Source organism: Halichoerus grypus, chromosome 5 (genome assembly GCF_964656455.1).
Source record: "Halichoerus grypus chromosome 5, mHalGry1.hap1.1, whole genome shotgun sequence".
In the NCBI taxonomy this organism is placed as follows: Eukaryota; Metazoa; Chordata; class Mammalia; order Carnivora; family Phocidae; genus Halichoerus; species Halichoerus grypus.
Genome location: NC_135716.1, coordinates 40,701,182 through 40,714,426, shown reverse-complemented (window position 1 = coordinate 40,714,426; position 13,245 = coordinate 40,701,182). Strand labels below are relative to the sequence as shown.

Here is a 13,245-nt window from a genome sequence, read left to right as displayed (position 1 = left end):
TATTATGCTAAGCGAAATAAGTCAGAAATAAAACAGATGAACATAGGGGAAGGGAAGGAAAAATAAAATAAGATGAAAACAGAGAGGGAGGCAAACCATGAGACTGTTAACCATAGGAAACAAACTGAAGATTTCTGGAGGGGAGGTGGATGGGGGAATGGGGTAAATAAGTGATGGGCATTAAGGAGGGTACTTGGTGTAATGAGCACTGGTGTTATAGGGAACTGATGAATCACTAAATTCTACCCCAAAACTAAAAAAAAAAAAAAAAAAAAAAAAAAAAAAAGAATATGGAAGAATTCTGTACCGGATGTCCTTTTCAAGACTCTTTAAGATTTCATGCCACTTTAAAGAAGTTGAAATTTGAAATTGTGGATAACACATTATAGGTGTGATTTATGTAAAAAAGAGATAGCAAGGATCCCCAGTGAGGGCACCAGGCTCAAAGAAAAGGCTTTGGCTCTATGTCAAAATATTGGCAAATAGGGGTGCCTGGCTGGCTCAGTTGGTAGAGTGTGGGACTCTTGACCTTGGGGTTGAGTTTGAGCCCCATGTTGGGCATAGAGTTTACTTAAAAAAAATGTGTATATATATATATATGTCCTTTTTAAAATATTGACAAATAAATGACACGTGTTTTAAGTTAAAATGTTTAAAGATGTAAAATGTAAAAGACAATTCATAGGAAAGGATATAAGAATAATTCTAAACTATGAAAAGATTCTCATTTTCACTTTTTTTTTAGAGAGGGAGAGAGGGAGGGAGGAGAGGGGCAGAGGGAGATAGAGAATTTTTTTTAAAGATTTATTTATTTATTTGAGAGAGAGAGAGGGGAGAGTAAGCAGGGGGAGAGGGAGAGAGAGAATCCTCAAGCAGACTCCCTGCTGAGTGTGGAGCCCAATGTGGGGTGGGGGGGAGGATCCCAGGACCCTGAGATCATGATCTGAGCCAAAATCAAGAGTCAGATGCTTAATTTACTGAGCCACTCAGATGCCCCTCATCTTCACTCTTAATAAGAGAAATGCAAATTGAAACTAAATGGAAATACTACTTTACTTATCCAATTAGCAAAAATGTCCAATCTTTTGGCAAGGCTGCAGAGAACTGGGTTCTTTCACAGCTAGTAAGAGTGCAAAATGCCATAAATCCTATGAAGGGAACTTAGCAGCATCTATCAAAACCATAATTTTGACCCAGAAATTATAACTTCGGGGGGGGGCCCTGGGTGGTTCGGTTGTTAAGCGTCTGCCTTCGGCTCAGGTCATGATCCCAGGGTCCTGGGATCAAGCCCCGCATCGGGCTCCCTGCTCAGCAGGAAGCCTGCTTCTCCCTCTCCCACTCCCCCTGCTTGTGTTCCCTCTCTCCCTGTCCCTCTCTCTGTCAAATGAATAAATAAGATCTTTAAAAAAAAAAAAGAAATTCTACTTCTGGGAATTTATTTATGCATTTGCATGCAAAAATAATGTACAAAGCTAATAATTTAAACACCGGTTGTCATAGGAAATGAATAGAGAAAAACAATTGTCTACCACTAGAAGACTAGTTAAATTAACCAGTATGTACCTATAAAAAATGGTAAAACTCACTATGGAAATACCTATAAGAGAAATTATGATAATGTGAACAATATACTATCTTTTATGTAAAAAGGTGGGGGAGAGAATAAAATCTATATTCATATTCATATTTGCATATGATGCTGCAAGGAAGCGTCAGCTGGGGCTGCGGTCATCTGAAGGGGCTGGAACATCCACTACTAAGCTCACTCGTGATGGCTGGCAGGAAGCTTCAGTTCTTGGCCATATGGGCCTCTCCTTAGGGCTGCTCACAAGCATGGCAGTTGGCTTCCCACAGAGCAAGTGACGGGTGGGGTGGGGGTGGGGATCCTAAGATGGCAAAATGCAGACCTTTCATCACCTCATCTCAGAAGTGGAATATCGTTCTATTTGTTAGAAGCAAATCCACTTCATGCTCCTGGGGAGGGAAATTAAGCCTAATTTCTCCGAGCAAGGAGTACTATAGAATTTGTGGACATGGTTTTTAAACTACCACGGATACATACTAACTAATGATAATGGTTACCTAGGGGTTATGGGGGAGTGAGGAGATGGGCAGATATGGAATGGGTCGGAGAAACATTTTCACTGGTATCTTTAATTGTGGTAAAATATATATAATAAAATTTATCATCATAACCATCTTTAAGTGTACAGTTCTGCATCATTAAGTCCATTCCCACTGTTGTGCAACCATCACCACCATCCAGCTCCAGAATTCTTGTCATTTTGCAAAACTCAAATTCTGTACCCATCAGAAAATAACTGCCCTCTGCTTCCCTACAGCCCTGGCAACCACCATTCTTTCTCTGTGAATCTGACTCCTCCAGGTACCTTATATAAGAGGAATCATACAGTGTGTGTCCTTTTGTGACTGACTTATTTCACTTAGCATGATGTCTTCAAGGGTCATTCACATTATAGCTTGTGTCAGAATTTCCTTCCTTTTTAAGGCTGAATAATATTCCACTGTATGTATAGACCATATTTTTTATCCATTCATCAGTGAACATGTGGTTTGCTTCTACCCCTTGGCTATCATGAATGATGCTGCAAAGAACATCTGTGTACAAATATCTCTTTGAGTCCTCACTTGTGTATTTTTATATTTAAAATATTTTATACCATGGAAATTGCTTTAATAATCAGTTGCTACATAACAACAATGACTTAATATTTCTCCTGGTTCTGTGGCTTGGCTGGGTGGTTCTTCTGCTTGTTTACCTAGCCTCAGTCACATGGTAGCATTCAGCTGGGAGATGTGGTGGGCCCGAAGGTCCAAGTTGGCCTTGTTCACATGGCTGCCAGTTGGTCTTGGCTCTTGTTTTCCTCCCTGTGACCTCTAATCCTCTCGTAGGTTAGACCAATTTCCTCACATGGAGGACTCATAGAAGTGTTCAAGACAGGGAAAGCAGAAGCTGCTTTTTTTTTTTTGGAACGCTCTGGAACTTGCACAATGTCACTTCTGCTATCTTCTATTGGTCAAAGCAAATGTCAGACAGCTCAGATTTCAGATAGAGAAAGACCAGCGCCACATGATTTCACTTATATGTGAAATCTAAAGAGCAAAACAAACAAGTAAACAACAACAAAAGACCAAGGAGACTCTTAAATACAGAGAACAAACTGGTGGTTACCAGAGGAGAGGTCACTGGGGGGGGATGGGTGAAATAGATAAAGGGGTTTAAGAGGTACAAACTTCCGGGTATAAAATAAATGAATCATAGAGATGAAAACTACAGCATAGGAAATAAAATCAATAATATTGTAATGTTGTATGGTGACAGATAGTGACTACACATACCGTGGTGAGAACCACTGGGAATCATTGAATTATGTTGTTGTACGACTGAAACTAATGTAACACTGACTTAACTGTGCTTCAGAAAAAGCCCAGCTCAGCTTCAAGGGGTGGGGAACAGACTCTACCTCTTGATGAGAGTAGCTGCAAGATATTTGTGGCCCTATTTAGGGGCACCTGGGTGGCGCCGTCGGTTAAGCGTCCCGCTCTTGGTTTTGACTTGAGTCATGATCTCGGGGTCCTGGGACAGAGCCCCAAGTCAGGCTCTGTGCTCAGTGTAGACTCTGCCTGAGATTCTCTCCCTCACCCTCCCTCTGCCCCTCCTGCTCATGCTGTCTCTCTCTGTCAAAAAATAAATAAATAAAATCTTAAAAAAAAAAAAAGAAAATCTGTGGCCACTATTTAACCTACCACAGGAACATATTACTTACTCCGCACCATAAATGTCTATAAGTAAATCTCTGCATCATAAAATGTCTGTAAGTAAATCTTAATGGTACGGGAAAATTCATGTTATATTTTAATAAGCAAAGAATAAAACTGCATACAAATTATGATTTATACCTCTACCACCATGGTCTCCAGGCTTCCTTGCTGCCTCCCTAACTACGCTGTGTTTAGGCTTTTTCCTGTCTCTACTAGAGATAATGGCTCAACCCAAAATGCTTAAGTAGTAAGGAATATGGATTGTTTCACATAGCAGAGAGTTGGGAGGAAGGAAGCTGCACTGGTTGAAAATGCAGCTACTTGCTAATGTCAGCAGGGCCCCAGAGCTGGGGCAGCGGTTCAGCCAGATGGGCACGCTACTCTCCCTCATGGTCATGGTCACATGGCGGCCGGCGGCTGCTTTTCAGTTACAGGTGTCGCATTCAGAACTGACGACCTCTAGAGGGAGAAGAGGTAGGTGTCTTCCTGGCGTCTCTCTGCCCCCTCACCTCTTCATTTTGAAAAATTTTAAACATACTGAAAAGCTGAGAGTAGTAATGACAACCCATATACCCTCCACCTAGATTCAACAACTGATAACATTTTGCCACATGCCGCAATTGCTTAATCTCTCTCCTTCACTCTTTGTCCTATGCCATTTGAAAGTAAGTTGCAGACATCATGACACTGTACCCCTACATGATTCAGCCTATATTTCCTTTTCTTTTTTTTAAAGATTTTATTTATTTGAGAGAGAGAGAGAGAGAGAGCGAGGGCACAAGTCAGGGGGAGGGGCAGAGCAAGAGGGCCAAGCTGACTCCCCGCTGAGCACGAAGCCCGACATGAGGCTCGATCCCAGGACCCCGAGATCATAACCTGAGCTGAAGTCAGACACTTAACCCACTGAGCCATCCAGGCCCCCCATCAGCCTATATTTCCTAAGAATAAATATGTCCCCTATAGATCCACAGTAACAGCACACTTAAGAAAAAGCAACAGTAATTCCCTAGTATCGTTTAACATTCAGTCCAAGATCAAATGTCCTCAGTAGTCCTTAAAATGTATTTTATAGCTCATCTTTTTTATACCAGAATCCAATCAAGTTTCATACACTGCATTTGTTTTTATGTTTCTTTGGTCCCTTTTCATTTAGAATATTCCCTCAATTTGATTTCCATTGCATTGTGTTTTTCTTTTGAATCATTCTGATATATTTCCTCATGATGCCATTTATTTTGTTCCTCTTGTCTTTGTATTTCTTGTGAACTTCAAAATTAGATTTAGATGCTTGACTAGATTTATGTTAAACCTTTGGCAAGAATATTTCGTAAGTGGTTTACTGTACCTTAATTAGTGAGGAGAATTTCTCAGAAGCCCCATAGCAGACTTTTTCATAAGTGCCATTGGCCAGAGCAGGGAAACATGCACTGGCCTGGACCACTCACTGGTGATGAAAGTGGAAATTTCATGCTTAGGTTCATTCATAAGATGTACCTCTGTGGGCTGAGGGTGGTGCCTGGCTCCTCGAGGGAGGAATGTGGATACATGTACAAAAAGGGTTCTGCCAGGTAGAGGAAGCAGGATGCACCCCTTCCCTGACCCTCCTATGCCTTAGCAATTTCCGCTGGTGCTACCTTCACCCACATGATATCCACCCACTTTTCTCCATCTCCACTACCGCGCCTGTCCAAGTCACCCACGATGCTGGCCCAGGCTCCAGCCACAAGCTCCTAACCAGTCTCCCTGTTTCCAGTCTATTCTCCAGACAGACACGGCAGAGCTGTCTTTTAAAATCTAAGTTGGATTATGCCCAACCCCGCTGTTTTAATCCCTCCAGGAGCTTCTTTGTGCACTTAAGCTAAAATCCTCAAATCTCAACTTGGCCGACAACATACCACATCCCTCGGTTCCTGCTTACCTCTCCACTTTTCACTTGGCCTACCCTCCTGCACATTCAGTAAATGCCAGCTACGCAGGCTTTCGCTCTCTGAATGCACTAGACCCTTACTGATTCAGGGTGTGTGCACATGCAGTTCTTTCTCGTGGAACACTACCCCCATCCCCCCACATACCTGTGCCTGGTAGCAGACTGTAACAGTGGTTATGGGCTCGGATTGTGTTCGCCCCAAATTCATATCTTGAAGCCCTAACCTCCAGTACCTCAGAATGAGACTGTTATTTAGAGATAGGGTTTTCAAAGACGTAATTAAGGTAAAATGAGGTCATTCGGGTGGGTCCTAATCCAATGACTGATGTCCTTATAAAAGATAATATTAGGACACAGACACAGAGGACAGAGCATGTAAAGACACAGGGAGAAGGGGGCCATTTACCAGTCAAGGGAGAGACGCCTCTGAAGAAATCAACCCTGCTGAGACTTTGATCTTGGACATCTAGCCTCTAGAAGTGTAAGAAAATAAATTTCTGTTGTTTAAGAATCCCCCTCCCCCGTCTGTGGTACTTTATTATTGCTGCCCTAGCAAACTAATACAGTAGTGAAGCAGGTAGATTCTGCAGCAGCCTTCCTAGATGGAAATCTTGCCTCTGCCAGTTACTGGCTGAGTAATTTGGGGCAACTTAACTTTTTCATGCCTTGGTTTCCTTTTCTACAAAATCGGGATGGTAACAACAGTACCAACACAGTGACAACCATCCAGTTTGCCCCAGACTGAGGGGTTTCCGGGGAGGCAGGACTTTCAGCGCTAAAAACTCAACAGTCACCCTAAAGTGAGTATGGTTGTTGTGAGATTGAATGAATACTGGTAGCAAACGAGAAGAATGCCCGGCACTTGGTAAGCACTCAGAAAGTAACAAGTGTCGTCACTATTATTATTATTAATTACATTTCAGATCTCAGCTTAACTGTCACTTTCTCAGAGATATTTTCCTGACTCCATAATCTGGATTAAGACTCCCTGTTAAATTCTTTCATAGTGTAAGGTTCTTTTTTTGTTAGTGGCACCCCAATATCCACTCTCCTCATTTTCAATAATAATAGGACCCCTGATTTCTAACTGGGCACATGGCCGACTAGAATAAAAACTAATTCCCAGGGGCGCCTGGGTGGCTCAGTTGGTTAAGCAGCTGCCTTCGGCTCAGGTCATGATCCTAGGGTCCTGGGATCGAGCCCCACATCGGGCTCCCTGCTCGGCGGGGAGCCTGCTTCTCCCTCTCACACTCCCTCTGCCTGCCGCTCCCCCTGCTTGTGTTCCCTCTCTGTCTCTCCGTCAAATAAATAAATAAAATCTTAAAAAAAAAACAAAAACAAAAACGAATTCCCAGCTTCCCTTGTAGAAAACTAAATTCTGACCAATGGGATATGGGCAGATGTGATATGTGCAAATTCTGGGGTGTTCCCTTAAAGTAAAAGGTTTTTTTGTTTTGGTTTTTTAAAAGATTTTATTTATTTGACAGAGAGAGACACAGCGAGAGAGGGAACACAAGCAGGGGGCGTGGGGGAGGGAGAAGCAGGCTTCCCTCGGAGCAGGGAGCCCCATGTGGGGCTTGATCCCAGGACCCTGGGATCATAACCTGAGCCGAAGGCAGACACTTAACGACTGAGCCACCCAGGCACCCCCTGTTGTTGTTGTTTTTTTTTAAGATTTATTTATTTATTTGAGAGAGAGAGAGAGTGCATAGTGGGGAGGGGCAAAGAGAGAGGGAGAGAGAAACTCTAAGCAGACTCTGCACTCAGTACCAAGCCCCACACAGGGCTTGCTCATGACCCTTAGATCATGACCTGAGCCAAGACCATGAGTCAGAGGCTCAACCAACTGCACCACCTAGGTGCCCCAAGCAGGAGGTTCTTTTTTTTTTTTTTTTTTGTCTTCATTATTACTGGATAGTTTATTGAAACCAAACTGATAATACAGAGAAGAGACTGAGGTGGCAGCTGCCAGAATCTTGGTGGATTACAGATGCAAACTGGCTGGAGACGAGTCCTTAAACTCACACTTCAGTAACAGACTGATAAATCAGTTGCATAAATACAGAGAACGAAAGACACGAGACATTTCACAGCTTTTCGCTTTGCATTTCTGTTTCAAACATATGTATGTTACAATTTTACATTTTAAATTACCACGCCACGGATTTTGTGACAATGGCTAAGGATGCAATGGTCCCATCCCCCTGATATAAGCAGAGTTTGGTCTGCAACGTACAGCATTTCAGTGAGATACCAAACAAACCCTTAACACGTAACACATAAAAAGATCTTTAAAAATCAGGTTAACACAATGCTCTTCGGGTTATACAAAGAAGAACGGGAAAGTGGAAAAATAAGACATTAGGGATGCTTTTAATTGATAGTGTCTTGAGATCTTGAAAGTTTCATTCCCTTACTCCAAGGGCAAAAAAAATTTTTTTAACTAATGGAAAAAAGAAAGCAACATCATAACACCCTACAATGAGGAAAAACACTTATCCTTACAGTGCTTAGATGCTTCCATATAATAAATACAGCAGGTAGCAGAGCAAAAGCAGGAGGTTTTTTTTTTTTTTTTTTTTAAAGATTTTATTTATTTATTTGACAGAGAGAGAGAGACACAGTGAGAGAGGAAACACAAGCAGGGGGAGTGGGGAAGGGAGAAGCAGGCTTCCCGCGGAGTGGAGAGCCTGATGCGGGGCTCGATCCCAGGACCCTGGGATCATGACCTGAGCCGAAGGCAGACGCTTAACGACTGAGCCACCCAGGCGCCCCAAGCAGGAGGTTCTTAACCTAAAGAAGTTGTGGATAGAATTCTTGGAGCCTGTGAACTAGAATGGGAAAAAAATCACATCTGTAGTTGTGTGAACGCTAACTAAAATTTAGCATTTTCTTCAATTATGAATACAGGCAACGAAGCACAAAAATATTGGCAGTAACTGTGATCCTGTCACCAAACAAAATCAGACATTTTCATACCACATAATTGTTTTGCAGATATCTAATATATTGTTTATGTTCATCGCCACTCTGAAATTTGAAATTAGACTCACTGCAAGTTTATTAGTTAATGCTTAAAGAAGCACATACTTTGCAATATGCCATGGCACAAAAATGACTTCTCCCTTAAAGAGAAGGGCGTCTTGCCCCTTATCCTTTCACCCTTGCTACTGGCTGCCATAGAGAACTACTAGAGAGTCATTTTGGATATACCAGCGAGGGCTACACTCCTCAGATAGCAGAATGACCAGACTGAGAGGGCCTAAGTCTCTGGGATCTTCATGCAATCTGAGACTGCTTACACCCAAATGGCTATGTGACAGAGGGATGTTTACCTTGTTTACAGCACTGTGACTTTGTGTCTTTATTTGAGCAGCTGAATTTATATCCTTATTAACATAATAGCAGTTACCACATTTTATGATTACATATTTATTTGTGATGATTTTGGGGTAAATATCTTTACTACTAAAGAATAAGCTCTTTGAGGACATGAAGCATGTCTATTTGCTCACTCTGGAATTCGGGCAACTGCTACCGTGTAGGAACAGAGTAAACTTCCAATAAATGTTTTAAAATAAATGAAATAATAGCATAATAAATGTTTATAACCATGTTTGGCTATTCAAATAATATTGTACAGGCAATATTTAAAAACAAGCAAAAAGTTTGTTCAAAAAAGGTTAGAGCTAATACCAAAATGTAAACAGTAACTGTCTGAATTACTGGTTTTAGCATGATTTTTCCCCTACATACATATGTATACTTTATATACTTTAATTGTATATATATATAGACATATATATATATTCTTTAATGATTACATATATATCATTAAAGGAAATCTGGAAAATATAGGCAAATGTGTGTGTGTGTGTGTGTGTGTGTGTGTGTGTAAAATGAAAAATATGTTACAAAACAAAATGGACTAAGAAGTCAGTTGATCCCTGAGGGCCTTGGAGAAGGAGGAGAAAGTGTGTGAAGTAGTCTTATTCTGGGAGATTTAACCAGCTGTGATCTGGTGTAGACCCTCTCAGACCGTTTAGATGCTCAAGGTGTCATGTAAAAGCCAAAATGCCCGACTGACTCTTAACATAAGGAAAGAAACTCACTTCTTGATGAGAGGGGGAGCAATATTCTGGAACAATAAGGCATAATTCTTTAAAATATAGCAATCAACCATAGGACAATTTTTATTGGGCTAAAGCTTGGAAAGAACTGTTCTTATATTTCATCCATAATTACACAGATGGCACAGTTATAATCACCATATACTCAGAAAGGCTATAGTGAGCAAATGCCAGGGCTAAAGGCCAAGTTAACAAATTGTGCTCTGTGGTCATTTATTTGTAAATGTTAATTCTGGGGTTAAGCATTGAGCTTCTGCCTTGATTGTAACCTTGACTGAATAAAAGTATAGGCATACTTCAAGTATATTGGTTTTGATACAAAGTAATTAAACTAAGGAAATATTTTATGTGCTCATAATTCTAAAAAAATAAATTTCAAGATTAGGGGCGCCTGGGTGGCTCAGTTGGTTAAGCGACTGCCTTCGGCTCAGGTCATGATCCTGGAGTCCCAGGATCGAGTCCCGCATCGGGCTCCCTGCTCGGCGGGGAGTCTGCTTCTCCCTCTGACCCTCCTCTCTCTCATGCTCTCTGTCTCTCATTCTCTCTCTATCAAATAAATAAATAAAATCTTTAAAAAAAAAAAATTTCAAGATTAGCAAATAATAGATGTTCTTATAAATGTTAGTTGGTGGCAGGGTGTTAGCATAACTTTAAAAGTCCTTAATTTTTCCTCTATTGCCATTATTTGGAATTCTGCCTTAAGGTTTATATATCTATAGGCTCATAGTATGTATTACTTAGATTTGCATTAATTTGTGATTACTAGAAAAATGGTATTTTTCAATACAGACTGACTGACTTGGAGATAAGGAAACAAATGAAATACGTCCATCAGAAAGATGTGAAACTAGGTACTGGGAATAAAATGGAAGAGAAGTTAATAATATCTAATGGTAGTTGTTAAAGAACAATTTTTAACAAGATTATATAACCACGACTCTCATACAGATATAAAATGATCACATGTCAAAAATTTCATTTAAAGGGCACCTAGCTGGCTCAGTCAGTAGAGCATGAGACTCTTGATCTTGGGGTTGTGAGTTCGAGCCCCATGTTGGGTGCAGAGATTACTTAAAAATCTTTTTTTTTTTTTTTAAGATTTATTTGTTTAGGGGCGCCTGGGTGGCTCAGTCGTTAAGCATCTGTCTTCGGCTCAGGTCATGATCCCAGGGTCCTGGGATCCAGCCCGCATCGGGCTCCCTGCTTGGCTGGGAGCCTGCTTCTCCCTCTCCCACTTACCCTGCTTGTGTTCCCTCTCTCTCTGTGTCTCTCCCTGTCAAATAAATAAATAAAATCTTAAAAAAAAAAAAAGATGTATTTATTTATTTGAGAGGGGGGAGAGAGAGAGAGAGCGAGCATGAGTGGGAGGGGCAGAGGGAGAGGGAGAGAGAATCTCAAGCAGATGCCATGCTCAGTGTGGAGCCTGATGCAGGGCTCGATCTCACAACCCTGAGATCATGACCTGAACCGAAACCAAGAGTCAGATGCTTAACGGACTGCGCCACCCAGGAGCCCCAAAAATAAAATCTTAAAAAAAAAGTTTTTTTTCATTTAACTCATTAATTAATGTGGGAACCAGTAAGATGTTGTAACCAATTCAAAGAAGTAATCAAAGTACCATACTATATAGGCAGTTAGGAATGCTTAAGTAAATCTGCTTAACAGACACAAAACTGGTCAATATCCATAGAACAATAATCAACAGTGAGCATAATTTGCTTATTTATGGACAAGAATTATTTGCATTATTGTCAATATCCTGCAACTTACGGAATTGTAAAATAGCTCAAAGATGATGAAAGGCACAAAGACCCCACAGAATCAAATAACCTGAACAATGTCTAGCTTCCCACTAGGACACCCAGCAATCTTTTTGCTTTTAGTTTTTTAGAGAGAGGGAGAGAGAGCACATGGGGGGCCAAGGGGCAGAGGGAAAGGGAGAGAGAGAATCTGAAGCAGGCTCCACACTCAGCATGGAGCCCAATGCAGGGATCTATCTCACAACCCTGAGATCATGACCTGAGCTAAAATCAAGAGTTGGACACCTAATGGACTGAGCCACCAAAACACCCCTTTTTGCTCCTTTTAAAGAGTCTTTTGTAATATTTTCCCTACATAGCTGACTTGTGTTAAGTGCTGTTTATGGGCCAGACACTGCCTAGGTGCCTTAAATGCATTAGCTTATTTAATTCTCCTAAGAACCTTATGAGGTAGGATTTATTATTATTTCCATTTCGTAGGGAAGGAATCTGAGGCACAAGATAAGGTAAGTCTGTCACCCAAGGTCACAGAGATAGGAAGTGGAGCCAGGATCTGAGTCCAGGTTTCTCATCAGCTATGATGCCATGGATGTGAGTACGAAGGAAAAAAAATTAATGGACCTGACCAACTATACTACATTAGAGATAGAAGAAGGAAAAGGGAAGGGTGACTCCAAAGTGTTTCCTCTGGTTGTGAGAGGGGGAATACTGTTCAGATAAATAAAGAGAATAAGAAGGGCAGTAATTTGATTTGGTTTTTAGACAGGTAGACTTTGAAGTAATGGCAAGATGTCTAGATGGAAAAGTCTTGCTGGGCAGGAGATCAGAATTGGAGATGTAGATGAGTGATTTTTTTTTTTTACTTTTACGGATCAGGTTTAAATTGTGGTACTGAAAACACTAGTGTGTGTCTGTCAGAACTAAAGGACAGAAGCCCAGAGGGAAAAGAGAACATTATGCAGGAGGGACTGAGGTCCTGCACAGGCTGCAGAGAGGAGGGGGTCTCAGGGAGTAAAACTAAAGCGGGGTAAACTGGCTAGAGTTCGTAGGTCCAGGCAACAGGGTACACTCCTTCGGGTTTAAGGAGGTGGAGTCACAAATGCAAACAGCTAGGGTCAATTGAGGCTGAAAAGTAAATAGAGGCCATATTATGGAGGGGCGTTATCCAACCCACAGTAAAGATTGTCAAGCAAGCAAGGATCATGATGAGATGTACACTTTAGAAAGAACCAGTCTGGTTACCGCATGAACAGTCCGGGCAAATCTGCAGGCAGGCGTCACTGGGATTCAGATGTAGGCAGGGATGGCTTGGACCAGGGCAGGTCTTGGCAACTAGACCCAGCTCTAATACCTGAAAGGCCGCGGGTAAGAGTACCAAAGAAGGCTCACATACCACGTGATAAATACTTAAGAGTTTTAAGTTAAGCTAGTAAACTGTCAAACAACATATCCTCTATCCTCCTACCTCGATAAATACATTTTCAGAAGGACCTGGAAGGAAGGCGGAGAGCCGGGGCGGGGTCCGCCGGATTTAGGCGGGGTTTTTCTGGAACCCAAGAGGCAGAAGAGCGCGGCGACGGCCCAGATGCAGAGGACCACAGCGACACCTGGCTCCCCCCCGAGCTGCGACCCCGGCCGCCTGCCC

The 13,245-nt window shown here is 41.8% G+C and overlaps 1 long non-coding RNA gene across 5 annotated transcripts in view; it reads right to left on the bottom strand.

Moving 5' to 3' along the window:
• The window catches only part of LOC144381838 (uncharacterized), a 77,841-nt gene extending 64,652 nt beyond the window's left edge, over window positions 1-13,189 (bottom strand). For all 5 annotated transcript variants that reach the window (XR_013447781.1, XR_013447777.1, XR_013447780.1 and 2 more), the window contains exon 1: window positions 13,066-13,189. This is a non-coding gene — a long non-coding RNA (uncharacterized LOC144381838). The remainder of the gene's footprint in view (window positions 1-13,065) is intronic.
• Window positions 13,190-13,245: the final 56 nt, after the last annotated feature.